Below are 27,967 nucleotides of genomic sequence, written 5' to 3'. Positions count from 1 at the left end.
TTACCTATCAATGGTGGGTTTGTCCGCATGGCCGCGTCCAGCGGTGCTGCTAAAAGTGTCATAATTCTGTGAATGCACATATTACTAATACTGTTTTAGACCACGGTGCACCCTAAAGCATTGTGAAATTGTATGTTACACAGTGGCGGCACCCCCATTGGGGCGTGGGGGCATCGGCCCACTGCTTTTTAGCAGTGCGAGAAGGCAGAAACATAAATGGTAATAACTACCATTTTATGTTTCTGATGTGCCTGGTTGGGGGTGGGCGGTCCTGCTCGAGGGCAGGGGGGGAGTGGCTTGCCCACTGTTGTGCGTACTGACTGTTTGGTCGGCCCTGCGCCCGACCAAACAATCAATATGCACAAAAGTGGGCAAGCCACTCCCCCCCTGCCCTCGAGCAGGACCGCCCACTCTCTCCTTTTCTCTATGTAGGCTGCTGCATGCAGCAGCCTACATAGAGAAAATGGCCCGGCTGGGGCGCTCTCCGATGCGCCTCACCAATCACAACGCTGCCACAGCATTGTGATTGGCGGAGGGGAGGGTGGGAGGCTTTCCTGATGACGAGGAGAGCTGCAGCCGGCCACAATTGGAAAATGCAGGAGTCAGGACCGGACGGCGGGAGTCGGGACCCATCCAGAAGCTGGTGCAGGACGGTAAGTTTTATTTTATATTTTTTTGTCATTAAACCCCTTCCGCCTCCCCCCCGTGACGACCCTATTAAAACCACCCCCCACCCGCCCGTCATGCCGGCCGCGACTGCACTACAGTAAGCGTTAGAACAGCAATTGGGATTTGTTTTTATTACGTCAAGACTTACGATTGTGGGGGGGGCTGGGGGCTGATGTGTTGCACCGCATAAAGGTGCTAGGTGGGGTTTAGAGTAGGACTTTACCCATATGTGTATGATATCAAGATTTGATCAACACGAATTGGGCCTAATACTGCTAGTAAGTGTGATTTATGCCCAGAACACTGTGATATTCATGTGAGATTGTTTTCTGTGAGTGTTGAATATAAATGACATCTCTCAACATCAGTTGTGAAGTCTCTCATTTGTGTTGTGAGGAATATTTCTCGTGTCCGTGTGCTGGCTTTACACATTGCCTCTGAGGGACGCCTGACTGCTCAGTGTCAAGCTACCAAAGGGCGAGCACGGGGTGTACAGTGTGTGTGATCACCTGCACTTGTAGGGAGCGGTTCTCTCTTTCCGACCAGGATACCCCCTCAGCCAACCAGACAGTGACAGTTCCAACAACACTTCCCAAACATATACATGAAAAATAAAATGCACCCACTCTATGATGTTCCTAGACTAACAGAAAAGATATTCTGGTTTGTGATGGAATCCTCAATGCCATTCAGGAAGATATGTGAATTCAAGAATAATGTAAGTCCTACAGCAAAGTTAAAAGCTGTCTTTTGTCGGTCCACAAAAAAATGCAAAGAACACATGTTCCTGCTGCCGTCCTCAGGATATCGAACAAGAATCAGCAGGGGAAGAAGGTTTTGCATTTGAAGGCAGAAGAATGGTGCTGTTTCCGGATTGAAGCCAATGAGAAAGGAGAAAGAACATCAGATCATGTACAAAAAGTTATTAACCCGAGGGTTCGAGGTCCCGGCCTGGCACCCTGCTCAATTAAACTCCCGGTTGAGCATCAGGGAAGGTTAATCTGTGCTGCGCATTCTTAGAAAAGATTACAAAGAGACACATGGTATGTGTTTAACTGCTGGTTAATCAGAGACCTCTATCTGATGTATCTGGGTATGATGTGCGCGGGGTCTGCGGCCTAGTGCAGTGCTCATCTTAGAAGGCATACTTAGGTGAAAGCCATATTAGTCACTTCATGGTTACTTGTCTCCAGTGGCAGTCCCTTACTCTCAGGTCCAGATTGCCAAATAGGCAAAGTAAGCACCAGCCTATGGGTCCCACTCCTTTTAGGGGAATCAAAATAAAATTGATTGGATCTTGAAAACAAATTACAATCAAGCTCTCTTAAATATTGTTTCCAAAAGATAGGAAAAAATTAATCAACTCAAAGCATCTAAAACGTCACATTAAAGACTCTATATAGAAAATACTGAATTAATATAATGTACCCATTAACAACTTAAAGTACACAAACCAGAGACACCAGACTCACATAACAGTTTGTCTCTTTAAAGCTCATCTTCTGGCAGCTGTCAGTTTGTAAAGAAAATCCGGTGCATTGGGTATTAGGAGATAATTTGGGAGGGGTGGCCTGAAATTTCAACTTTCTAGAGGTCTCCACAGGGTTTAGTCCAGCACTGCCTACACTTACTTCGAGTTCTCGCTCTTTGTGCAGGTTGGATGAGGGTGCGCAGATTGTGTGTTAAGTACCAAACTGCTGACGATGTCATAAAATGAATATAAAGAAACCTCCGTTCCATTACCTTATTTTATGGTAAAAGTTGATTTTGCGAATCGGAGGATTAGACCAGGCACCCTTCTAGACTGTATTATTCTACCATCACTCAAGAAAACATGCGAAACACACAAGGTGATGCTGGAACTTTGTGTCCTTTCCTGAAAACTACCAAAATCCCAAACTCCTGGGAGGCATGTCGAGCTAGCAGGTTCTTGCTTGGAATTGATTCTATTGAAGCATTTTGGGTTCGAATTTAAAATCATTCCAATCTGCTAATCTGATTAAAGTAGCCATTGTTTAAAGAGGCTCGAATATCAGATCTGAGGCGATTCACTTCCTTCTCCTCAGTAGATTTGGCAATATGTGTTAAAAGCAGTGCTTAATTTGTAAAAGAATACAGTTTTGATCAATGGCTCACTGCCAGCACTATTGAATGTCGAGATAATGAATACCAAGGCTGCCTAGTCATGGTTTGACCTCCCGCCCCTTTAATCCACTGACCAACACTGCCTTCCACGTTATCTCACTCTATCTGGTTCTTCTTCATCACTGCTGTCTCCCTTTGCCACTGTTCTTCCATCTTTCTCTTCCTCCTTCCCTCCCACTTTTGTGTTTTTCTCTCTCTTGCTCTGAATTAAAGTCTGCTAAGGAAAAATAAATGCTGGTACCCAAAAATGAGTGCAGGTGAGCCGCATCTGCAACCACAGGCTCAAATGATTCCGCTTCTACCAGGTGAAGCAGTGGGTCATTGCCATTTGGGCAGTCGACACATAGGGATGTGTTTAGGTAGTGCTTTTAGCGCTAGATTACCCAATATGATGTTGTCAGAGTACAGATGTTGATGGTGGTTTATAACTACCTATTGTGGCATGTGATGCATATCAGCAATACATAGGCACTGGTGCAGCATTCCCTGCTTATAGATGTGGTTCTTAGTACGTGTGGAGTTTGATTGCAGTTGTGTGCATTTGTGATTGTATATATGGGTTTGTGTGATTGTAGTTGCCATGCGCTTACGTATGTAAGGAAACCCAAGACTACAAATGTGAAGTGACGGACTGTGAGTGTTCTAGTTTTTGTTGTACATGTGGTAGGGCAAGATTTCTAGAACAACAATTAGTGTGGACATATGCTTGCAAGGATTTGATTGTAAGTGTGGCACTGAGGTGTGTGATAGAAGTGCATACATGTCATTTTGTTTGGCACACATTTTTGTGTCCTTGCGTACTCAGGCTACACAAGGGCAATTCTCGTGCTTTGCTGATGTATGAATGTTTACACAGACGCTGAAGCAGAAACACATCCACAAGCAGCTATTTGGCAAAATGTGTTGAGATCAAATTCCTTGAGATGGTTTTGGGTGAATATAAAGTCTATAATGCAGTATGTATTTCCTGTTTTAACTTCAAAGAAGTAATAGCTGTACTGTGACTTCAAAGAACTGTCAGTGAGTGTTGAGCTAAATTTGGAAATCATGATGGTCGAACCAGTTCAAATCCCTCAACAACATTATGACACACAATCACGCAGACACACAAACACACACACTCGCTCACCCACCACAATGTAGTGTCAGATCAGTAATTCATGCATCGGGCTTTTTCACATACAACCACTAACATATTACACTTACTGTACCACACACATACACACAATCCCTCACATATCGCATTTAATTACTTGTACTTGATAATGGCATATCTACATGCACAATCAGTGCCACGGTGTACTGTAGAAACATTCACACTCATATTCACAAACAATCGCTCACATACATCACAAAACTCACAACCAATAATTCACATATTATGCTGTCATTCTCAGTCACACACAACTACTTACACAACACATAGTGAGGCAAAAACAAACAGAATCGGTTACACAAAGCAATGCCACACACAATCACTCACATAACTGTCGTAGACTCTTTGACATTGGCTTGCGTGCAATTTACAGCAAAAAACAGTCGCTTCGACATTACTGCATTACACAGATTAAGTAATTTATTACATAAAACCACACACCTCCCACACAGTACACGTTTGGGCAAAATCACCTCGACTACCCTTTCCAAACACTCACCTGAAAGCTCCGGAGCCTTGTCTTGTCCCTCGAACTGATCATGAAATGTCATGGACCCCCGAACTCACCCACCGCTGACATAATCCTAAAATGCCTGTGTAATAGTGCAGAAAAGATCACCCTCCCGCCATGCTCGGAATATCAGGAGCCCATTCAAAATAGCATTAATCTGTTTTGTAATCCAATATTAGAAGCGGTTTATTCCTGGCACGGTGTGTGGAGTAACTCCGTAATACTCTCTCCGATGCTTGCCCCCGCGCCTGAGGTCACTGAAAGTCTACAGAGCTTTCTCTTGCCTCAAGGAGGTCGCCTGACTGATCGCCCAGCCCAGAAGGCTCGAAGTCTGGCCTACTGAGAGACGTCAATCACCCTAGCGAGTATGGCCGGACCGGAGACCCTCTTTCCTCGGCACCTGTTTATCCTGGGTCAGGGGGGATCTGCCCAGCACTCGCTCTCTTGGAGTCCCGAAGGATCACCTGGGCAACCGGTGAGTTCCTAGTCCAGACACTCCGGCCTCATTGTAGTCCTTGATAATCCACTGGGAGCTGACACAGGGAGGTACTGGTGGTGCTCTGACTGGACGATGACGCAAGAGTCAGGCCAAATCTGGCCAACTTTTTTTTATCTGCAGACAGGACCAGCATAAAAACTTCCCTCCCGCTTTACAGCTCTGCCGTAAAATGTGTGTCAAACACATAGGGATACAGGGATATGTGCCCAAGTATCCCCCAACACACTCTCACACACAGGCATCAAAACAAACGGAGGATTCAGTTTACAGTTCTGGAGGACTCTGGTACATCTAGTACTACTGCCCCACTTAAAGTAATTACATGTAATGCTACCACCACTGACAGGCATAGAATGCTTCTTCTCACGGGAGGTTTGACTAATTACAGTCGCTAGAGACATTTGTGCAAGTTATGCAATGCTGAATAGCCACGAAATTATAGGGAATTGTACAGCTCAGCAAAAACATGCTAAGAATCCTCAAGGAAGGCTTGATGGCGACCATACGGATTGCCGACAGAAGCACACCTGCTGCCACTGGCCTATGACGTGCTCCCACTAGAGAGGTCCACAGCTGCATAAGAAAGGATCGCTACATTAATACACATGTTTAGTGAATGTGATCAACTAACTCTTATTAAAAAAATGATCTGTGAATTTTGGAATGAAGTGTTTGGCCATAAGGTACCTGTCTCCCCCACGCTATATCTGTTAGGCACTGATAATACACTTAACTTAAGTAGGGATGAAGAGGCCATACTCTTTATCGGAATGGCGGTCCTTCGGATTATATTAGCAGCTCGGTGGAAAGACCCAGATCCGCCATGTTTTCAAGTATGGTTAGCCCGCTTTCTTGGTGTTTGTAACCAGGAAAGCGCTTTCTACTCCACCAGAGGGTTAAAATCGGCTATGCGTGGCAAGGTAATTTGGCAACCAATTATTAATTGGAGAAAAGGGGTTCGTCCAGATTGAGATTAAATCATGTTTTTTTTTTTTTCTTTTTCTTTTTCTTCTCCTTTTCCTACTTTTTCTTATTTGGACTTATTTTTATTATTATAATGAGAACGCATTATATATGAAAATGCCTGTATTATTCTTGAAACTGTTGGTATACAGTATTGTATTGTATGTTTTTGCATATTATCTTTGTATTTTGGATGTCTGTCTCTTCTGGTTCTGAAATAAAAAATTAAAAAACAAAAAAAAAGAAAGGATCGCTGGGGCCCTGGGGGCTGCCACTGACCTATGGCTGCCCATACTAGAGAGCTTCACAGCTGCAGAGCAAGTCAATACCCTCTGGTATGTGACACTGGCCCACACCCAAATGTGAATGGGCCTTCATCATGTAACTTCAGGAGTGGCCCAAAAAGATGCTCTGCAGAGGCAGAGAAGGCACTTATGGACAACACCAACCAGTGGCTGAGAAGACGAGAGATAGTTGTGTGGTTGGGGCATTGAAGTAATTAGTAGGTGCTGTTGAGTTAGGGGAGAGGGCGTATGTCCTATGTCTTACACTGATCTCTTGTTGTGTTCCCCTAGTGTGTGATACTCATGGTCGTTTATATGTCTCCTGGTCATGTATATTACTGTTAGTGTGAACTCTGCCTCAGTTGCCAATATATACATTCTGTGGTGTACCCTTTCTCCTAGTGTGCTGGGGAGACAAAGGGACAGGTTTACTAAGGTTTCACACGACACAGAGCAGCAAGCAAAGTTTCTGTGCTGCGTTGTGTGAAATAGAGAGAGCAGAAATGCACCATATCTACTAAAATGTGGCACACTTTTGCTACCCCTATGTGCTGGTGCACTTGAGGCTGCCTAGTGCCAACGCAGACACCCTTGCACCATGGTGGAAGAATGCCTGCGTTATAAGCAGGATTGTTTTTGTGGAGAAAGGGACACATTCCTGCCCAAAAATAATCCTTATAGGCATTTTCCATTTTTTATGTGTGATGCGGAATACCTCACACATAGAAAAGGAAGTAACAGGGGGAAATAAAGATATTTCCCTTCGTTAAGCCATTAGCCACCATTTTGGACCAATCTCAGATTTACAAACATTTATAAATATGGGATTTTGTCCAAATCCTTGGGTGGATGCATGAGAAGGCTCATGCTCCACCCATAGAATGCCTTCCTGGTACAAGGTAAAGCATGCAGTGCAATGCGCTGCGTTACTTTGTTTTAACAAAGCCACGCAAAGTGTCACAAATTGGCCCTTGCGGTGCTTTGCAAATTTCTACTAACATTTTGCATTGTGGCTGCACCAAAAAAGTGGTGCATCAATGACACAAAATGTTAGTAATTCTGCCCCCAAGTGCCTCAAAGGATCCTTTCAGATCATATCCCTGGTTACGGTGAGATGAAGGTCTGTGTAGTTTGCCAAGCTTAGGGTAACCAATTCATGACCACTTCACTCCAGCTCATTATGGATGCTGACTTCAATTCACCTACCAAACAGTTTTTAGGTGTAGTGGTCTAGGATGAACCAGTCAATGGAATCAATAACACTACAACTGCCAGAATGCATTGGTTTGTCACATGTAAGCCCAGAACTGAGCCTGTAATGACCTGGAGAGTGATCATACTTCTTCCGAGGGTGGAGCAGACAGGGTCTCAGCTTACCTGAAGTGTTTCGAATGGATGAAAGAAGGGATAGCCTTCGAACACCTTCATTCATGCATGAGTAGAAGCAGTCTAACAATCTCGGATGCGCTGTTTGGAGAGGCAGGCATTAGAATGTGCACATAGCCAAACAATGGATCAAAGCAAATAACATAAATTATGTAATGTTCAGTCAGATACTATTCATGAAAAAAAATAACTTCTCTGATCACATCGGGACAAGGGACCACAGTTAAAGTACATGGTCAAAAGGAAAACCGGTTCTCTTGAAGTCAGCGGTCTAGGATACATACATATACATATTCACTGAAAAAACCATAGGTTTCACACAAGTTATAGTTAGCTGTACATTTCACTCGTAAAAAACCAATGAAATTCCACGTTATAGTTAGTGCAGGCAACTATAACTCACGCGACCGCAATCCTCTGCTGATGACATATGTGTCTTTATGAAAAAAAAATATTTGTAATATATGTATAGCTAAAATTTAATGGAAGAAGACATGGGCAAATAAGTGTCTAAATACAGTATTAGCATCAGCAGAGGATTGCGGTCGCGTGAGTTATAGTTGCCTGCACTAACTATAACGTGGAATTTCATTGGTTTTTTACGAGTGAAATGTACAGCTAACTATAACTTGTGTGAAACCTATGGTTTTTTAGTGAATTAGCAAGGTTTTTTAAATGCTAATTCCTAACAATAACGTGTGTGAAACCTATGGTTTTTTCAGTGAATTTGTACGTTTTTTTAAATGCTAAGTTACTTTACACCGTTTGTGCCGTGCGCGCCCACTTCACGCAGTTCGTTCCGTGCACGCACGGTGGGCACGCGGTGCGCTACGCGCACCGCGTGCCCACGTTACGCTGGATGGGCCATGTACGCACGATGCGCTTCGCGCACCGTCTGCACACGGAGGACATATTATGCGCTTCGTTGTGAAAGGTTATCTATTAAATGTTCATATGATCTAACAACCAATCAGAAACGCGCTCGCGCACGGCACCGTACGCGTACGGTAAGCTTACCGTAAGCGCACGGTAAGCGCACGGAGCGCTGCCACAGATATATATATTGATTTAAATGCTATTTTCTCAGGAACTACTGAACAGATTTACACCAGACCTACAAAAGGCACTTCCTTGACCTTATGGCTACCTCTCTGCCAAATTACAAGTAATTCTGTTCAGCCGTTCGGGCTGTAGCTGTGTCTAAAGGTCCTATGGAAAAATGCATGGGGAAAACGCGTTTTGGGACCCCCCTTTTTTCTCAGCCCCCGCTTGACGAATCACCCCGAGACTTTCAGGGTAGGAGCGGAGCGTAGCGCCCCATTAGTTTTGAAAATTTCGCGAGGATTCGTCAACCGGCGCCAAAGTTATTCAAAATAGAATGCTGCGGATTTCCTATGGAAACAGGGTCCTAACTATAACTACCTACTGTCGACCGCCAGTAGGTAATATGTATATATATATATATATATATATATATATATATATATATATATATATATATATATCTACGCTTCTTTGCTTTGTCCGGAACTCACAAAACTAAGAGGACTGTGGGGAGCAAAAGGGAGCTAGTATAGCCTTATTATTTGGGTGGTGTCTCAAGTCTTAAAACACAGCCTCACTTAATCAATGTGGGTTTCACTTCTTGGTGCACAGTCTCACTCATTGTAAGTTAGACATTTTGGAGATCAGCCTCACGCTTTCAGATCACGTTCCACACCTGTGTGCACACTCTCTCTCACTGGGATGGAAATGTTCCATGCTTGGTATACACGTTTGTTCCCATGCACCGAGGGCATGATTCACAAAGGAAAACGTACACTTTTGTGTAAGTTTATGATTTTTGCAATTCACAAAGGGATTTTAGGTGTAGCATCTTTACAACTACCTATCTTTTTATGTGCAGAGTCTCCACCACGAGTGCAGAGAATCCACACTAATACAATACTACTCATAAAATCCCTTTGTGAACTGCAAAAAATTGTAAATTACACAAAAGGTTAAGTTTTCCTTTGTGAATCAAGCCCTCGGCGTCCAACTGCATATAAATCTGGTTTCCTAGCTTTTTTTTGATTGCGAGTGTTGCAAGAACGATACATGCATGGTATGAGTGAGCCAGAATAATGGAGGCCTGTGGTATATTTGTGATTACCCAGGGCCTAGCACAAGATGGAGGGTGGGGACCATCCTCCCAGACAGTGGACATGTAGTGCATGCATTCCTGCAGGTCAAGGGAGGAAACCCAGGCACTGAAGTGTGGTATGGAGACAGGACTCCCTTTAGGAAGTGTAGGAACATTATTGATAACATCGGCAAAAATACCATCTTCATTGGAAAAGGCTACGGTATTGCCACTTTTTTAAAAAACTACTGCCTACCCACCGTTCTTCTGTTAGTATCTACAGACCCATTTTCTGCTACCCTTGCCATCTGCAATACTGTAAAAAGATATACATTTCCAACTCAAAGACTGAGAATGGAAAATACAAATTTGCTAGATGCTTGTGAGTTCAGCTTCCGACGTGTCACAACATGGAACCAGAATTAGTGGCCATGAGTAATGACATAAGGGTCATCCTGGATCAGGGACGCGCTGCTGCTCAGGTCCACCCTGATCGCTCGGTGGCATTTGATACAGTGTCCCATACGGAACTTATTTTACCCCTTATGGATTTGGAGCTGGCAATCAGGCCTTAACAGTGTTTCAATCTTTTTTAAGAGACAGGTGTCATATTGTTACTTGCCCTCCTTTTAATCCCAGCCAATTTATTTGCACTGTGAAGTGACTCAGGGTCTTTCCTGAGTCTTACTGTACTTAATAGCCCCCTCTCCTGTTACCCGCCCTTGTGAGATCCTTCAGTTTCAGTATCACCTCTTATTGTAAGGTAATTGCATTTATACAGTGCTTACTGCCCATGATGAGGCATTGGAGCGCTTGTGCAGATGATACACACTTTATTGTTTCCATCAGAGAAGATATCACCTCAACCCAGGTGAATTCTGTCAATGCATGCCAGTGGCTGACACTGCCAGCTGGGTGAGACGACATTGCCTCAAACTCAATGGAGACAAAACAGATGTACTGATGTCTGGCAAGTCTCAGTGCCTGGCACATACCTGGACGCCTTTTGTTGCCTGCTGCGCCTCTGACTTCAATGAGCTCTTTTTCTGTGCACTCCGCCCCTGGCGTTTGCTGGGCGGCAGTCTCCATGGACCCCATAGTTATATCTTCTATAAATCCTCCCCGTATACACGCCATGCCTCAGCTACCAATATGCCAATGGTCAGAGGCGCAACTAGAGCCAAATTTCGGGGTGGGGGTACGAAGAAATTTCGGGGGGGGGGCTGAACTTTAAGCAATAGGCAGAGTGGAGCTGCAGGGGCTCTTAGAAGGGGTGTAACAACAGCGAGGCCTCATTAACATGCTAATGGTCGGTTAAAGACCTGTGAAGTGCTCGGGTGCGGCTGATTTTTTGCCCGGGAAGGTGTCTCAGCCCGGGCTGCCACACACGCCGGGGGGGCTGAAGCCCTTTGAGTCCAATGGGTGTTGCGCGCCTGCCTATGGTTCATTACATCACCTTTAGTGCTCCTGTGCTCCATTTCCCGTATGCCCTATTGATTGTGTACATCACCCCCGGTGGTATGCTCGCGGCCTCCCATTGGCTGCTCAGGCTGCGCCCATTCCCTCTAATGCTTCCCTCGGACTCTCGGCTCATTGATATGCGCTCGGTGTGGCTGATTAATGAACACATTCAGTTTTTATACCATTGAACTTCCTCCGACGTTTCAGGGCAATTTTAAATTAGGTAACACACAGCCGGCGTGTCACCAGTCAGAGCAGCTGTGGCACCGAGAAGAGAAAACACTGGAGCGCTCTCCCGCGCGCGGGTCCGCCTCAGAGCGGGGGCGGGGGCGCGGGACTGCTGGGGTGTGCGCGAATGAATGGGGGGGGGGGGGGGTGCTTGTGTGTATTGAGATGAGAAGGTTGTGTGTGCGAATAACACAGGTGTGTGTCTAGTTATGGGTAGGGGAGACGTGTGCTCACTGCTTGAATAGGGTTAGTAATATGGATACAGCTAAGTTGTGTGTAGTTAAAGTGAGCGGGCGCGAGCAAGATTGGCATGTGTGTATGCACACGATTGGTGCTTGTTTGTGTGTCTTTTTAAATAAATACACGTGGCTCTGTGAGAATGATATAACTATGCGTAAACGAATATACATGAGGGAATTTGTGAGTTTAAAGTTACTACACACATTGCAATAGTGGTGCATATGTGAATGTTCTAGGACGCATTTTTGAATTCTATTTTTGACTTGAGAATGAGGTTGGTTTGTGTATTAGGTTTGGTTGTGAGAGTAAGGTAAGAACAAGGGTGAGTTCTGAGTTATGTCAGTGTGTACATTTGGATTTTGCTACAATGAGCTGGTACGCATGTTTGAGTATGTTTATGGTGTGGGTATGCAGTAATATGTGAGGTCTCAGGAAGTGCATGTGGGAGGGATAACTGCATGTTTCTGAGAAAGTGTTGCTTTATATAGATGAGTGTGTGAATCGTTGTGCAATCTGCACGTACACAAATAGACACACACAGATTTATGACATCGGACTATCCTACTTGCCATATACACATGGGACTGCTTTATGTTTGCACTTGGCCTGGGTGGTAAACGCCACTCCAGTCGTGGACTGTGTAGGATTTTTCCCCACTCTGTGTAGAGCTCAGAGTTCCAAAAAACTCAGTGGAGATTTTCCTCTCTTGCGGCTGCCGCCAACATTTAGTTGGCGACCAAGGAAAATCCAACACAAGATCACCTCCTGGTGAGATTTCTCAACATGGGCGTTGCAAAACCTGCCGCTCAAGTAGAACATCTACTCGAGCGGCAGAAAGAAGCAGCGCCCTCTTGTGCTGCGCGTGGTACCATTCATGCTGATTTTACAGTGTGGGACAAACACCCAGAACTGAAAATCAGCATGAGCAGCACAACTTAACTCTCTTCGCTGCTTGCAGAACTCTGCGGAACGCAGTGGAGCTTTTCATGGAACTCTGCGTACTCCGCTGAGGCCAAATTTGCACAAGTCTAGCATATTGGTGTCTACCTGTGTGAAATCAGTGTGTGTGTGAAAGGGCAGTGTGCGAGTACATGAGAGGCATGTTTAGGAGTCAGTAGGTATTAAGTGAGGGTCTAGGACAGGTCAGGCTCCACCTTTTATCATCTGCAGAGCCAGCCACCATTAAACCAATCCATTTAGAATGTCTCACAGAAGCAGCACATGGAAAAATGGCACACTTTTTTTTATTTCTCCCAAAACATTTACATGTTGGAAAATTGTAATTAGTCCAACGAGAAGTCAAGCAGTATTAGCGTAAAACGTGATTAAACTAGTTGACGTTGTTTTAACTGTCACAATGGTGTATACATTGAAAAGGCATACACCTTTTAACCGTCAAATGTGTTTTCCGTGCTGCTGCATCCAATCATATGTTTCGTAAACAAAGGATAAATGAGATGGCAGCTTACTTACACTGCTATTCTTAAATTGCTATTTTTATTTTACCAAGTAAAATAAATCAGTGCCGTCTCAAGCTTTGGTGAGGCTCAGGGCAAAACATTTTGGTGGGGACCACATACCCATGGATTTTATCGACTTAGAGAAGGATGAAACCCTAAGTGGATGTGCCAAGTTTCAAATCTAACCTTTACAGGTTACATAGCCACACATACCGGGTGCACAGCACCCGTACCAATTCACACACAAAGAGCAAGCTTGCTTACAAACTCGTGGACCCATATTCTTATTCTAATTTGAAATGGTGACCTTTTGAAAGTAGCCAAGGTCAACGTTTGTTTGTGTGTTACAAAACAGTGTGTGGCACGGTGGCATTGCCCAAAAGAAGCTTTGCCCTGTCTGCATTCTATCTCTGTCTTGTCTCTCCAAATCACACCCGCTCTTCCCTTGTGCCTATTTCTGTTGGTGTGCACACTGAAATGTCTTTTTTCTGCTGCACAAAACGATTGACTTTGTTAATATTTATTGAAATGAAGGGGAAAACAAAGTCTAATATTCCTCACAGGAAAGTGAGCACACACTCACCTACATTTCCTTCTATAATAACAAACTCCTCAATTTATGGCATTTTAATTTTTAATATGCCTGAGGCAAATTCTATACTGGCTTCCTGTTCCAGTCTGATTGGTGTAAAAGCAGAGCACAGTCCATGAACACGAACAGCGGTAGTAGTTGTGCTCTGCAGGGCTTTGTCAAACTGACTCATAGTGGGGGTATTGCTCCAACTCCCTGTGACATTCCTATGTCCTCTCAGACACTCCTGATCCAATTCAAACACTCCCTTACTTAACTAACTCTTACATGTGCCTGCCCATTCTACGCTGGTATTTAGAAACTCAACATAAAGTTAGGAATGTGGGAAGTGCAAAGCGCAATGCTTCGCAACTTCTGTGGGACCGGATACTTGTCAAGTAGTATTTCCCTAAACCTTTTTCTTTATTCTGACTGGGTTTTGCTGATTCTCTTGTGTGGCCTCTGGTCTCTGGGCACTTTCCCACTGTAAATACAGTGTGGAGGTGCGCGTGCCCTTCATACCGTGTTTGGAAGTTGCACTGACTTGATGTACTGAAATATGGGCTGGTCTGCCATCGCAGACCGGTGTGTGCGCACTGGCATATATTGCGACTAAACACACGAGAAGCCTGCCATTGCAGGCTGCTGTAGGTAGGCACCCGCACCTATGGTGCCTGTGATTGTGTGTGCACCCTGCCATTGCAGGCTTGTGCTTGCGCATTGACTCTTGTATACTTAAGCCTGTTTCTTGTCTTCTGTGGCAGACTCGGGCGGGTGCACTTGCACCCCTGGTGCTGGGGACTATGTATCCAACATGCCATTGCAGGTCTGTGTGCGCACTCGCACATGTGCACCCAGGTAGTGAGGAACACTTGTCAGTGTCAATCAAGTAAAAACAAAATAACTTTATTTGGTTTTCACAAACCGTAAAGCATATAAAACACATTTCATATTAAAAAACATTTTCAGTTCTTAAAATTCTACTCAGTTCCTTAGTGGCGCCAAGCCTTCAGTCTTTGCCCACTTTTGTAAGTAAGCTTTCTACCGCTATCATAAATTTAATCCCCCTGCATATTAAAATGTTTGATGCGGCACCCATCCAACTTGTCGTCGCCTGTCTGCAGGTTCGGATATTTAAATCATTAAAAACTGTTCTCAGCATCTTCCTTCTTTCTGATTTTACTGTTTCACAGACACACAGTAAATGGCTCAGAGATTCAATATGATAACCGCATAAACAGCATGCCTTTGTTTGATCCTTATTTTTCCAGGAGGGCGCCAAGTCTAATGAACAATGATCTCCAAATCTGTATGCCATAAACCTCCTTTTAAAGGACAATCGGAAGTGAGCTGCTAGGTAGGGTTGTGGTCTTAGCCGTGTATAAGAATTTATTATGACCCATGCGTGGCGGCGTCTTAATAATCCCCTCTTGTCCTCCACGAAGGATAATGCTTTTGCTTTGTTATTGCAAGCTTTTTTAAAAGTGGCCTTTTCCAACTTGCTATTCCAAAGCTCATAGAGCTCTAATTCTTCCAGGGCTATCCTCAGTTGGTCCCCACACGAGTTTGGGATTCTTTGCTCTAGTTGTTGTTTTATTTCCAACCAGCATAAGTTGTTCAAAGTTCCCAATTCTGCTGCTCTGAGTTTCCAGCATAGCTTTACCATGGTTGCCTTCCTTTGGAATACTTGGTTCTGTAGTCCGAATTCCAAACGAATTTGTGCTGGCGAGGAACCTTTAACCTCTTCAGTGCCCATGACGAGATAGTCTCGTTATGGAGCACGGTCGCGCTGTGCCCATGACGAGACTATCTCGTCATGAACCCCACCCACTAATAAAACGCCCGGCACAGGAGGGGGAAAGGGCGTGGCACAGAAGGGGTTAAAGAGGTTGAATACCGTTTTATAAACCTTGGTTTGTAATTTATTTAAGATGTTACTTTCTTGGCCATGCCAGGTTTCCAGACCGTAGGACAGGGTCGGTAGCAGTTGGGCTGCCATGATTTTTAAAAGATGCCCGTGTGAAGGGCTTTCCAGTTTCTTGTCAGTGTTTTCACTTCCTAAGAGGCTAGCTCTTCCCATAGGTTAAAATGGGGAAGTGGGTGACATTACTTCAGGCTGCAACAGTCGTTTTCAGTGAAGCAGCCTCATGATGATTCCTAGCAATGGATTTGCCATTATTATTATTATTTATTGAGCGCCTGGTTACTCCAAGGAGTATCCCTGCGCTAAGCACTAACACTAGGTAGGAATCAGATAATCAGAAACAGGCAAGGTCAGCTAAATCAGCCTAAAGAGCCAAGTCTTAAGGTCCTTCTGGAATCTTGCCTCTGAAAGTTCAAGTCTCAGGTTCAGTGGCATGGAATTCCACAGCTTGGCAGCTCGTAATCTGAAAGAGCAGTCCCCTAGATGCACTCTGCACACTCTAGGGATCGCTGCCAAAGCTGTTTCACTGGATCTCAGGTGCCTGGAAGGAGTGTATGATTGATTCAAAGGAAAGAGGTAGCTAGGGCCCCTTTGATTCAGTATCTGATACGTAAAGCAGAGAACTTTGAATGCATCTTTGGGCTGAACGGGGAGCCAATGCAGTACAGCAAGACCTGACATGATGGAATGCCATTTTGGAAAATATAATAGCATCCGAGCTGCAGCTTTCTGTATTCTTTGGAGCATTCCCAATCTGTCTTTAGAGACCCCAAACATAGCACATTACAGTAAACAAGCCTGGACACCAAAAGGGCCTGTATTACCATTTTTTTGGGATGAATCGGGCATAAGAACTAAGATCCTCCTCCAGCAGCATCAGTACCCCAAAACAGGTGCCTACCGGGGATTTGATATGGCTATCAAAATACAGCTGTTCGTCAAAAAGGATGCCAAGATTTTGCACTTTAGGCTCGGGTATTGGTAAAAGGTCCAAAACGGCCACAATGTGGTCAATGAGATAGAAGGCTGCCTTTCCACCACCATCACTTCGGTTTTGTTTGTGTTTAATTTCATCAAACAAAAAGGAAGCAGAAGAGGGAAAGTAGCCAGGTTGTCATCCACTCATAAAACCACAAAGCACAAGACCTGGTTACTAGAGCAAACTATTCTTCTTTAAGAGAACTGGGGCAGTCTAAAACTGATTCTGTCCAAAAATGCTGGCTTCGTGAGAATGCCAGTCATACCTCATTCACAGTGCTCAATTTCTGAATGTTTGTCAAAGCACCAAAGGAAACTGAAAACAAAAAAAAAAGTTGTGAAAAGTGGGAAAGTTCCTCACGTAAGCATCACCAAGGGAGCTGCTGGTTGGTACTCACCAGTTTGCTCACACTAGCATCACTGGTAATTTTCATGACCGTGAGAAAGAACTAAAGGCAGTGTCCTGATTTTAAAAGTGAAAAGGTAAGAAAAGAAAAGAGGTGAAGAGTGAGAGAGAATACGATAATGTTATTATTGTCATTCTTAATCAATCGGACCCCATAGTGAAAAAGAAAGAGTTGCTTCTCCAAGCTAAAATGAGTTGTGACTCACTTGCACCTATACATACTTTATTGATTGCAGTGATCACACTCAGATTAAAAGAACAGCATGTGTTAGACCATTTCACTTAGAAAGGCCGACATGTTTCATTGCCACGTATTTCTGGCAATTTCATCAGGGCTAGGGGACCAATCTCCACCTCACCGATAGTTCACACACCCGGTGGTTGCTACCAGGGTTCGTACTAGCAACCCACCAGAAGAGGATACGTCGAATTGTTAGCCACGCATCCCTTGTAAAGAAAAGGGCAGTAACCGTTCGTCAACCGCACTACAGGTCATCTCTGGTGGTAACTCGTTTAATTTCAGCTAGCCTGCATCCAGGCCACAAGGTCAACCAAGCAGGGTTTGAAATTTGCTGCCACACTGCCATCCTCTTGTGCCAGAGTGATAATAGGCTGAGTGTCATCAGCATATGACACCATTTTCACATCACGTAGTTAAACTATTTCCGCCAAAGGACAGATATACAGATTAAAAAGGGTAGGACTCAAGGCCGAGCCCTGTGGCACTCCCTACTGAAGAGGCATAATGTTTGAGGTGTAAGGCTTCTGAAACACCTGAAAGGAGCAATTATGGAGAAAATCGGTAAGCCAGTCGAGAGTTCGTCCCATTATGCCCTGTGCCCACAGCCATACCAAACCCTTTATAGTGGTAAATGGTGTTTTGGCATAAATTGCTTAGTAATGCCACTTATAGAATATGGACATTTATATGCTCTAAGAGACTTGTGTGCCTGGGTGCCTGGCTCCAGTGGACAACAGGGGTTGGGGGTGCACATCTGTGCATTCCCCAGTGCTAGCCATAAACCATGGGCATACCACTAGAATGACAGACCTCTGCCATTTGTAGACCGAATGGGATAGATCAGAGGAAGAGTTTTCGGCACTTGGCCTCTGTGGGCCAGATCATGGCCCCACTAAAGATTAAAATCTACATTCCAGGGCCTCATGGCAGCCAGGCCTATAATTTAGGGGAGACATCTGTGGTTCAAAGGGAAACCCCTTAAACCACCCTGAACTTCAAAGACATATGACAGTATAACTACTGGTGCCATACTTCAGCAAAAGGTGAGATACGTTTGTGGGGACGTGGGACCAGAGAACCCGAACTACATGGTGCACACTGTCAGTGGACTCTGTTATGTCCATGGAGGATTACTGCCTTTGCAGGGGACCGTGTGCCCTTTCTGAATAGTGGCTGGCCTGGGATGAAGAACTGCTGAAGTGTGGCACCCTTAAGTGTGCCGTCCAAGGGCGCGTCGACTGCCTCCTGTTCTTCCGGAGATCTTACGGGCATCAAAGATCTCCCATGAGGGACCTACACCTACATCTACCTGTGACATCTGGAGAGCGGTGCCCTCTCAAGTACCCACAACAGCTACTGAATCTTAACAGGCAGCAGGCTGTGAGCGTGGAACTAAGATTTGCACCTTGAGACCAGATTTTCTAGTGCTGAGCCCAAGAAAATGTTCCCACATCTAAGGTGTGTGGTTCCTATACTGCAGGGACCCTAACACTCATAAGCATCTAGTTGGTGATGAGTGGATTCACCAGTTGCAGGACTTCACGTGGCCTGTTTCTTCGACCGTGCTGCATCTCTCTCATGCGTTATGCAGACTGCATGCTCATTGCATGCAGTGTCCGATTCACAGGGTGCTACCCTCAGCGGTAAAGGTGTATCCGTAGCAGTGCCTCATTCTACCTCATGTGGCTCTGCTGAACTTGTGCCTGTGTGACCGGACTGGTCTGGTGCAACATGTATCATTGTACCTCATTTTCAGGGAGGTACGGAATTTGCAAATCTTCACTGTGTGTGATCGGAATTGCAACCCATCTCAAAGTGCACCGGCCACTGTGCCTCATTTCCAGGAAGGAATGAAATTTGTAATTCTTTGTGTTTGAGACCTGAAGTGTCTGGTGCGATCCATTCCAATGCACACCAGACACTGTGCCAGGATTGCCTGGGCACAACCCTGATCAGCGTGTACCGATCGGGTGGAAGGAGGCTGGAACCATGGAGTCTGCAAGGTGTTATCCATTGACCTGCTGGGTACCAGTAGCACCGCACTAGGTTGCTGAGTGTGTATATGTCCAAGAGCCTTTCGTATGGATTTGGCTGTTACCTGTCACACTCTGTAGCAGTGCAGAGTGAATGTGTGTGAGTGGGAATGATAGTCTGCGGGCCGCCTGTGATTTTCGACACTGGCTGGCAGTGCCGCTTTAAACGTTGATTACATGCCAAAAGCACAATACGGGAAACATCGTTAACATCGCAGTCAGTACACCGCGATGCTGTTACATCGCGGTCGTTACAACGAACGCGATGTAACCACGCGATGCCATTACAACGCAAGTCTTTACATCGACTTGCGCTAGATGGCGTGCTAACATTACAAATAGTGTAGTTTACTATCCCAACACCTTCCCTACTGTTAAGTGGACTGGAGTTGGAATAGTAAATTACACTTTTCTAATGTTAGCACGCCATCTAGCGCAAGTCGATGTAAAGACTTGCGTTGTAATGGCATAGCGTATTAACATCGCAGTCGTTGTAACGATTGCGATGTAACTGCACGCGTTGTAATGACTCGCGTTGTTACGTCATACATCCGCACAATACATTTGACATTGGGTTTACCCAAATGGCTCTAGCCTGCAGTGCTGCTAAAAAGTGTTCTAGTTTCATGTACCACATATCTTTGATATTGTTTTGACCCAGGGTGTACCCTATAACTGTGTGGGATTGTATTATCAGGATTGCTAGGGTGGGCTCGGGGTGGACAGCGTGTCGCAACGCATAATGGTGCTCTCTCTCTCTCTCTGTGTGGGGGGTTTGATTAGGAATTGTCTACAGTGTGAATATTATTGATATCATAACAATACGAGTGGGCCTAGTACTGCTAATAATATTTCCAAATGTGTTTTATGCCCAAAAGTATATGATGTTACTTTGATAATGATTGATTATGTAAGTTGAATACAAACGTTATTTATATACATACTGTGTGAAGTCTCTTTTGTGATGCTCAGTGTATTTATTGCGAGTGACTTTGCTTTACACATTGCCTCTGCAGTGAGCCTGACTGCCCAGTGCCAAGCTACCCAAGAGTGAGCACAGGTTATACAGCAAGTGTAATCACCGTCCCTTGATGGGAGCAGTAGGTTTTGCCTGGCTGGGGACATCCCTTCAGAGAACCAGAAAGTGCCAGTTCCAACTACTTTGTAGAGTTTTTTCACCAGCGCAGTGAAGTGTCAATCTGTGAAGATTTTTTTAAATGGTGAGAAAAGAGTACCCTGTGTGACAAACAGAATTCATTACCTCCAAAACTATGCACAACTACCTTACTGGCTACTTTCAAAACGGACTTGAAAGTCCTTTTCCTCCTTATAATTTAACTATGACACTGTAATCAACTCTGGGCACAGACACTTTTTACAGCTCTATATGCATCTTGTACATTTTGTTTTATGTAATGGTCTACCATGTTTTATGCTCAGTCTTCATATCTACTTATAGTTATATTGGTTTCATGTAATGAAATATTTCTCCTGTAAAGCATTCTAGCTCCTTTGGGTAATGTCAACACAATAGAAATATGCATGAATCAATCAATAAATAAATATAGAGAACACATTTCTTCTGTTGTTTGTGGCCACTACCTCTCCATCATAGACCCCACCACTCAGCTTTTTCTTTCTCCTGGTGCGTGGCTGTTCCCACCATTTCCCCTCTATCAGAATGCTCCCTTCTCGCGAAGAATATCCCCGCTATTCTTAGCGTAAAATTCACCCTTTTGTTGAAAATTGACCCGAGGATGCATATTGTGCGAAGAAAATGGCACTAAATGCAACAGAACATGAAGAGTAGCAGCCAGAAGCCCCTCGTGCTTTGTTCCTGTTTTCTTGCAATATGTATTCTTGGCCTCCATTACTCAGAACTATGTGAGCAGCATAATTGCTTAATTGTCAGTAATTTCGCCCAGGCCTAGTTTTTAGTGACCCACAAATTGCTCTTTGCAAAACCTGGGTAGACATCCCTTATTTCCTTCAATAAGTGACTCACAATTAGCAGGTTCTGTTAAAAAAAAAGAGTAAAATTATTTTCAATGCAGGAGTCTTTTGGAGCCTGCCACATGTGTCTGGGGTCAAAGTAAGCTCACCCTTCTCACCTCTTTGTTCCCCCCAACACTGTGCTCAGTCCACAATATTTTTCCATGACGCTCAGACAATAAGAGCATGGTGGATTCATATATCCACAGCCACATTCGATAATGCACAATGGATGATGGGAGGAAAAAGCTCCATAGTTCAATGATGTGCCCTTTGTTTTAACTGGATGTCCAAATCCTCTGTGGAGTCATGTATTTGAAGATGATCTGTAGATAAACGGCCCAGATAGCTTTCAAATTTAACCTATTTATGCCCAGACCTTGACACTGTTTAAATGCTAATTTACCAAAGACTAGAGAAAGGATATACACCAAACCAAGTAAAGTCACTTCCTTGAGCAAAATTCTATTTACATGTCAACTTAGTATAATTCTGTTCAGCCATTTTTCTGTGTCGAGCTAAGCATCCTATGGAAGTTAGGATCCCTGCTTTTGTTGGCTCCTGCTTCACTGATCTGCACAGAACTTACAATGAAGAACCCAATGTGGATGAACCTTCTCTAGGAAAGCTTTGCACAGATTTTCTGAATGGTGCCAAATTAATCAGCAAAACAAAAATGGCTTTTCAGTGGCAAGTCAGATGTAACCAAAACTACACATGAGCTAACATGATTTGAAAATATGAAAGCCATCAATAAATTCGGCCTAGCAGCTTCATGGAGAGCGACTGCTCTATGCGCCTCGTTGGGATGACATTTGTTTCATATTTGAAGACTGTCTCTGCAGACCTCCAGCCTGAATGTACACCACATTGAATCTCAACACATATGGGATTGTGTCTGTGGCAGATGCGAGCCAGGAATCTTGTTTATGTTGAGAAGTTTGTATCTGCAGACACATAAATATGTTTGGATGCATAGTTGGGGGTTTATATATGTATGTACATGGGTGCCAGGAATCTTTATACATTAATTTGTCTCTGTTTAAGTGGGTGTCTGGGATCTTTATATGTTAATTCATGTCTGTTTAAATAGGTTTCTGAGGTATTTATGGATTTCTTTTGGTTTGCACAGGGTTGGCACAGGACTTCATATATATAAGTTTGCCTCTGTTGGCACATGTGGTTGTGTCTGTGTGTACGTCGGTGTCAGGGGTCTTTGTAGCTGTGTGTAAATGGGTGTCAATGAGTTTTACGCCTGCATGTTTGTATGTGCAGGTACACGAGTTTGTGTCGGTGCGTAGACAATTGTTCATTATCGAGTCAAAACATAAATGTGTGTCAGGGGACTTTCCTTATTAGTCTGTGTCTGTGCATGTGTGTGGGTGTATATGTGGATGGGTGACAGGGATTTTGATGTATATTGGTGTGTGCGCGCCATAGGCATGTGTTTGGGATAGTTTTGGTTCCGATTTGTGTGTAAACCACATGCAAATGCTACAGGCAGTAACTGGAAACCTTTCCTTCCGTTTCTGCTTTGCGCTATAAAAATGGTCGCTAATCGAAGGATTTGTTTTTGCTGCTGTTGGCCTCCTGGGCAGGTTACCCCACATACATTGCGCGGGAGTCCCAAGAGCATTTCTCCTTCAGTAAGATTATTTCTGGGCTCTGTGTACTTGTATAGGGGTTCTTTCATCACAAAAACTTGTGTGGAGGGATTCAGTTTTTGTTCTTCTTCACAAATAATGCAATTACAGCTAGTGCGGGCAATGCACAAATCCTGGCGGATTACAGCTGCTCACAGATGGAGCTGTTTTTTTCCTGGCGGCCTTGGGTGCGGATAAAAGCATCTATGCCTCTCTCAGAGCCAAAGAAAGCAGAACCCCGCCGACCTCACAGGCAGAGGGTCAGGGGAAGGGGTGCTGAGGCCCAATTTTCTTGAAGCAATTTATCTCAAGAACCCACTCTGGTCAAATGAACCTTTTTACTTGCCTAATAGCGTGGAGGGAGCAAACACAATTATCAAAGAATACCTTCCGCAATTTGACATAATTAAAGACTCGGAGGTCAAGTTCTATTCCTTTCGGAATTTTATTATCAGAAAAAACATCTGCAGATACAAGCACCTTAGCACAAGGTTCAGCAAATAAATGGGTACTAATACAAATGCCACTCTACGAAGAATCCACATACGACTGAATATGAACAAAAGCACGGCTTCTAAAAGCATGAGGTAGATAACTACCAAGCTAATGTCGATGTTAGGAATCATTAAACCAAAGCATTTCTGTCCCTACTCTATGCTAGATGATGTCCCTGCTTACCATTCCCTTGAGACCCAAGAACTCGTGGAAAGGTGTCAGAAGTGAACTTCCTAAGAAGTCTTCACTTGGAGAGCTCGATCTAAACGCTCCTTCTAGCTCCTCGCCTACCTCCTCTCTGCTCAACCCTCGGGGCGCTGTCCCTAATACGAAACCCCAAAACGCAAAAACACGCCTTCTGGCACACCTCCTCGACCAGGTCTTCTTCCAGTAATTTTCCATTCAGCTCCGTCCATCTTCCCTCGTCCATCAGCTTGGCCTTGAGTTCTAGACACTGTCGGCACTAGGAGTTACGATTGGCACATTCCAATGCACTCCCATGTCTGGCTTTCTCCATAATTCAACTGTTAAACAAAGACCTTTTTACTAACGAACCAACTGTCCTTGCACCTGCGGTGAGATCACAGAGTGAAGAAATACTTCGCATCCTTTACTTCTACAATTTACTGCAGCCTAAAACCTCTGCTAAAATAAATCACTTGCGGCCTACCGCATACAGCTAACATAAGAAATACCAGGCCTTTCTCTTCCACGATATATGTGACTTCGGGCCTCTACTAGGTTAAATACACTATTAAATTACATTCTAACGTTAGTGCTTTTACTTTCACATACATGAATAAACGCCATACATGAATTAATCCAATCGAATTACACATTTAGTCGGGTACATTGCATTAAACAGAAACTTATCGTTTTACATTTTCTTAAATACATCCATTATATGCTTTCCGCGTCTCCTAATGCTTCTACATTGCGACATACCTGTTTCATTGCTTAATACATTTCGCACAGCACAACTAAAGATACGTTCATTATATGCGGGTGCCAACTAACAGTGAATATGATGCACCCCTACAATTTTCAATACATTTAGGCGCTACATCAGTTCCCCCCTTTGATGACAACTGTCATCACACCATCATTCTCATTCCTCCTGAACTATAGCTGACCTAAACTGCAGTTGCTACTATCCCACCATGTCGAATCCCTTCCATTCTTTTAAGATTCTGATATTGACGATCCTGCAATCTCTCCATTCGCTGCTCATTTGCTCTGAGGGTTCTTTCGGCCTTATTCCCTCTATACCACTTCCAGGCCCTTAAGAGTCCCCACAAACAGATCACACATACCACGGCAATTATAATTGGCTTCAACACAGAACCCAGGAATCCCATTCCTAAGTTCGCAAACCAAGTCCCCACTCGACCAAATCCTTGGCTAATCTTTTCCCACACATTCTCTTCTGTCAAATCTTCTATTTCTTTATGGATCGTGGTAATGTTGACAATATACTTCGCCAGGTCCTTACTGTTGTCTGGAATATACGTGCAACATTCTTGGACCTTCAACAATTTACAGACTCCGCCCTCTTTTGCCAATAATACATCTAACGCAAGTCGATTCTGCAAAACCATATTCTGTATCGACAACATTTCTCCATTCACCAACAACAATGACCTCGCCAAATTCATCGACAATTCATCCACCACAGTCGCCAACTTTCTTATCTTCACATCATTCAGGACCACACCCAAACTAGGTATTGTCACTCCGTATATGTCCCCAATCACCATGCCTACATTCACAGCTCTCCGCACTTTGGAGTGCCTTCCCGTCTCTAACAATTTCAAATCTTCCGTATGGTAAATCTTTGGGAATATAATGGCCAAGTAACATGTACCATACCAATTCGCAGGCAATATCACATATGCATTCCTTCCACACACATAATACACAGTCGGAATCACCTGTATAGACTTCTGCAAGAAATCTCTAGCCGAGTCCTCCATGGTAAAAGTATGTTCACACGTACTATGCCCCACTAAAACCTTCTCCTTAGGAGTTTGGGGCCGGGCAACACACAACTTCCCCCTCTGTACTTCATCCAATGCAATTGGTCCAGAACTTCCCTTGGATTTAGGCCATCTCTCCTCATCCGTCCAATCCACTGGACTATCTCCTGTCTCTCGTGTCTGAGTCAATTTTCTATACCTATCCTCTATCTGGCCTATGAACTTCTTTTCCGTTTCGGACATCCAGCATGTCAAATTATGTCTATGAGCATAAGCTGTATCTAGCTTCGCAGTTGGCCTAAAATACTTTTGAAGCCTATCCTCTGTTTTATAATAGTCATATTTATTCAAATGCTTGTATGCCGGAACTTCGGGAAGTACTGTGTCATAATTTGAGAAGAAATACTCAAACTGTTTCCTTTCGTAAAACAAACTAAGCAATAGGCTGCAAGAGATCCCATATGTCAGTGGGAGATGATGGTACCTAATACCCTCATCTACCGAAGCAGGCAACTGCATACACACATAACAATCTTTCGCATCCATCGCATCCACATATTCAGTTTTGCATAAGCATTGAGTTTGAAGTCGGCTCTGGACAAATCTATGTGGAACATGCGATTTTCCTCGAGCGTCTGGACTCTCTCATCCCTGTCAGTGACCCCTCCCTGTCTTGGAGTGGTAGGTGTGGCTGCTCCCTGAACCTCCCCCTCCTGTCTATGGGCCACCATGTATGAAGTCACTACTACTGCAAATATGACCGCTATCACTACTCCTAACAGTGTGCCTATCACTACTTTAGCTCTACGATGCGCATTCCCAGGTTCCGCCATCTCTGAAATGTTCTCAATGTTCAGTACAGTCTCTGCGGACACAAGTCTCTTTCTCATCCAAGAAGTTCAATCCAACTGCTCTCTCGAACCAGGGAACTTTTAGCAATGTTCAATTTCTTGTTCCCTCCGATCAGAAAGACATCCCTAACTCTTCTTTGTCCTTCAACGGAAAATCCCTAAATTTGTTCTTCTTCCTCTCGGGCCTAAGTTATCTTCTTTTCAACTTTATGTACAACCACATCACAATCAATCCAGAATAACTGCTGATCCCAACAGTTCTAGGACCGCCTGCAGTATTTCAAGCTTAAGGGTTGTCAGTTCTTGGGGTGCGGGTATAACTGCAAAGGTTTTGAAGTCTAGCATTTCCAAAATCAGACCACGGATGATACTCAGGAATGGTGGATTCGGAATATTGATAGTCAGTACTCCTTCGATCTCCAAGCCTGGGATCTTCAACAACACTTCCACTCTCGGAAACGGGAGACTGTTGACCAGTGTGATCGATCTCAATCTTCCCGTGTTCAGTAAGCTTGGCATCTGTCACTGTGTATGCTCACTCTGGTGAAGCGTACTTTTGGCTCGGCACTCTGGTTCGCTTCGACCTTCTCAGGATACCTTGGGGTCGATCTACGTCCTCTTGCTCTGCTTCAGATTCTTCAGAGACTGGGGCAAGATCTGTTCTGGGTGCTGGTTTCAGGTTCTCCCGCCTCTGACCCACGGGCCAAACTTTTCCTGCTTCTGTAGCACCTCCGCGCTCCCTACTGGTACCCTGTGCACTGCTTTCTTCCTTGGCAGAATCCAACTCGGTACTGCCCCCTGCAGCTCTTTCTTCTTCTTCCGAGTCTCTTTCAGCGTTATTTTCACGTTCTTGGTTCAGTGCACAACCAGCTGCGTCAGCAACCCCTACAGCTTGACTTGCCCTCTCAGATGGCTCTGCCACCTCAACTGGGTTTTCATTCTCAAGAGGGGCTGTTTCTTCCAAGGGTGCTGGAACTCTACGGGTATGGGAGGCGTGTATCCAGTTCGGCAGTCCCACACACTTCACTGCTGTATTCGTTATCAAGATTATCTGGTATGGCCCGCGCCAGCGAGCATCCAGACAACTCTTCCTCACGTGTTTGCGCACCAATACCCAGTCGCCTGGGCACAGGTCGTGGCACAGGTCGCTTGCGGCGGGAACCGTTGCTGTCTGCACCTGCTGAGACACAGAACGGACCACGTCAGCCAGGCCTTTACAATAGTCCAAAATCATGTCATCAGTGATGTTAATCAAAGCAGTAGCAGGTATTGCTGGCAAGCGCATCGCCCTCCCCATTATTATCTCGTGGGGTGACAATCCAGTCTTCCTATCGGGTACACTCCGGAGACTCATGAGAAATAAAGGTAATGCATCCGGCCATTTCAAGGATGTCGAGGAGCATACTTTCGCCATTCGGGCCTTCAAAGTTCCATTAACTTGCTCCACAATCCCTGAAGCCTCTGGTCGGTAGCTGCAGTGCAATCTTTGTTCTACATTTAAGGCAGCACAAAGCAGCTTCATGATTTCACTATGGAAATGAGTCCCTCTATCTGATTCAAAAGAGGTCGGGAACCCATACCTCGGGATTAACTCCCTCAATAGCAATTTAGCTACGGTGAGTGTGTCACACCTACGTGTTGGGTAAGCTTCCACCCACCTGGAAAAGACACATACTATAACTAATATGTACCTCAACCCATTACACTTCGGCATTTCAACAAAATCCAGCTGC

At 44.5% G+C, this 27,967-nt stretch overlaps 1 long non-coding RNA gene across 2 annotated transcripts in view; it reads left to right on the top strand.

The window, feature by feature from the left end:
- LOC146871571 (uncharacterized) overlaps positions 1-27,967 on the top strand; it is a 321,492-nt gene that overhangs the window by 236,303 nt on the left and 57,222 nt on the right. The window contains exon 3 of one of the 2 annotated variants that reach the window (XR_014959578.1): positions 20,294-20,403. The exons of the other annotated variant lie outside the window; for it this stretch is intronic. This is a non-coding gene — a long non-coding RNA (uncharacterized LOC146871571). Of the gene's footprint in view, positions 1-20,293; positions 20,404-27,967 lie in introns of those variants that run through there. 2 annotated transcript variants of the gene reach the window in all.

This window comes from Triturus cristatus, chromosome 1_1, assembly GCF_964204655.1.
Source record: "Triturus cristatus chromosome 1_1, aTriCri1.1, whole genome shotgun sequence".
NCBI classification, from domain to species: Eukaryota; Metazoa; Chordata; class Amphibia; order Caudata; family Salamandridae; genus Triturus; species Triturus cristatus.
The sequence above is the reverse complement of the archived record's forward strand: the minus strand, read 5'-3'. Positions and strand labels throughout refer to the sequence as shown.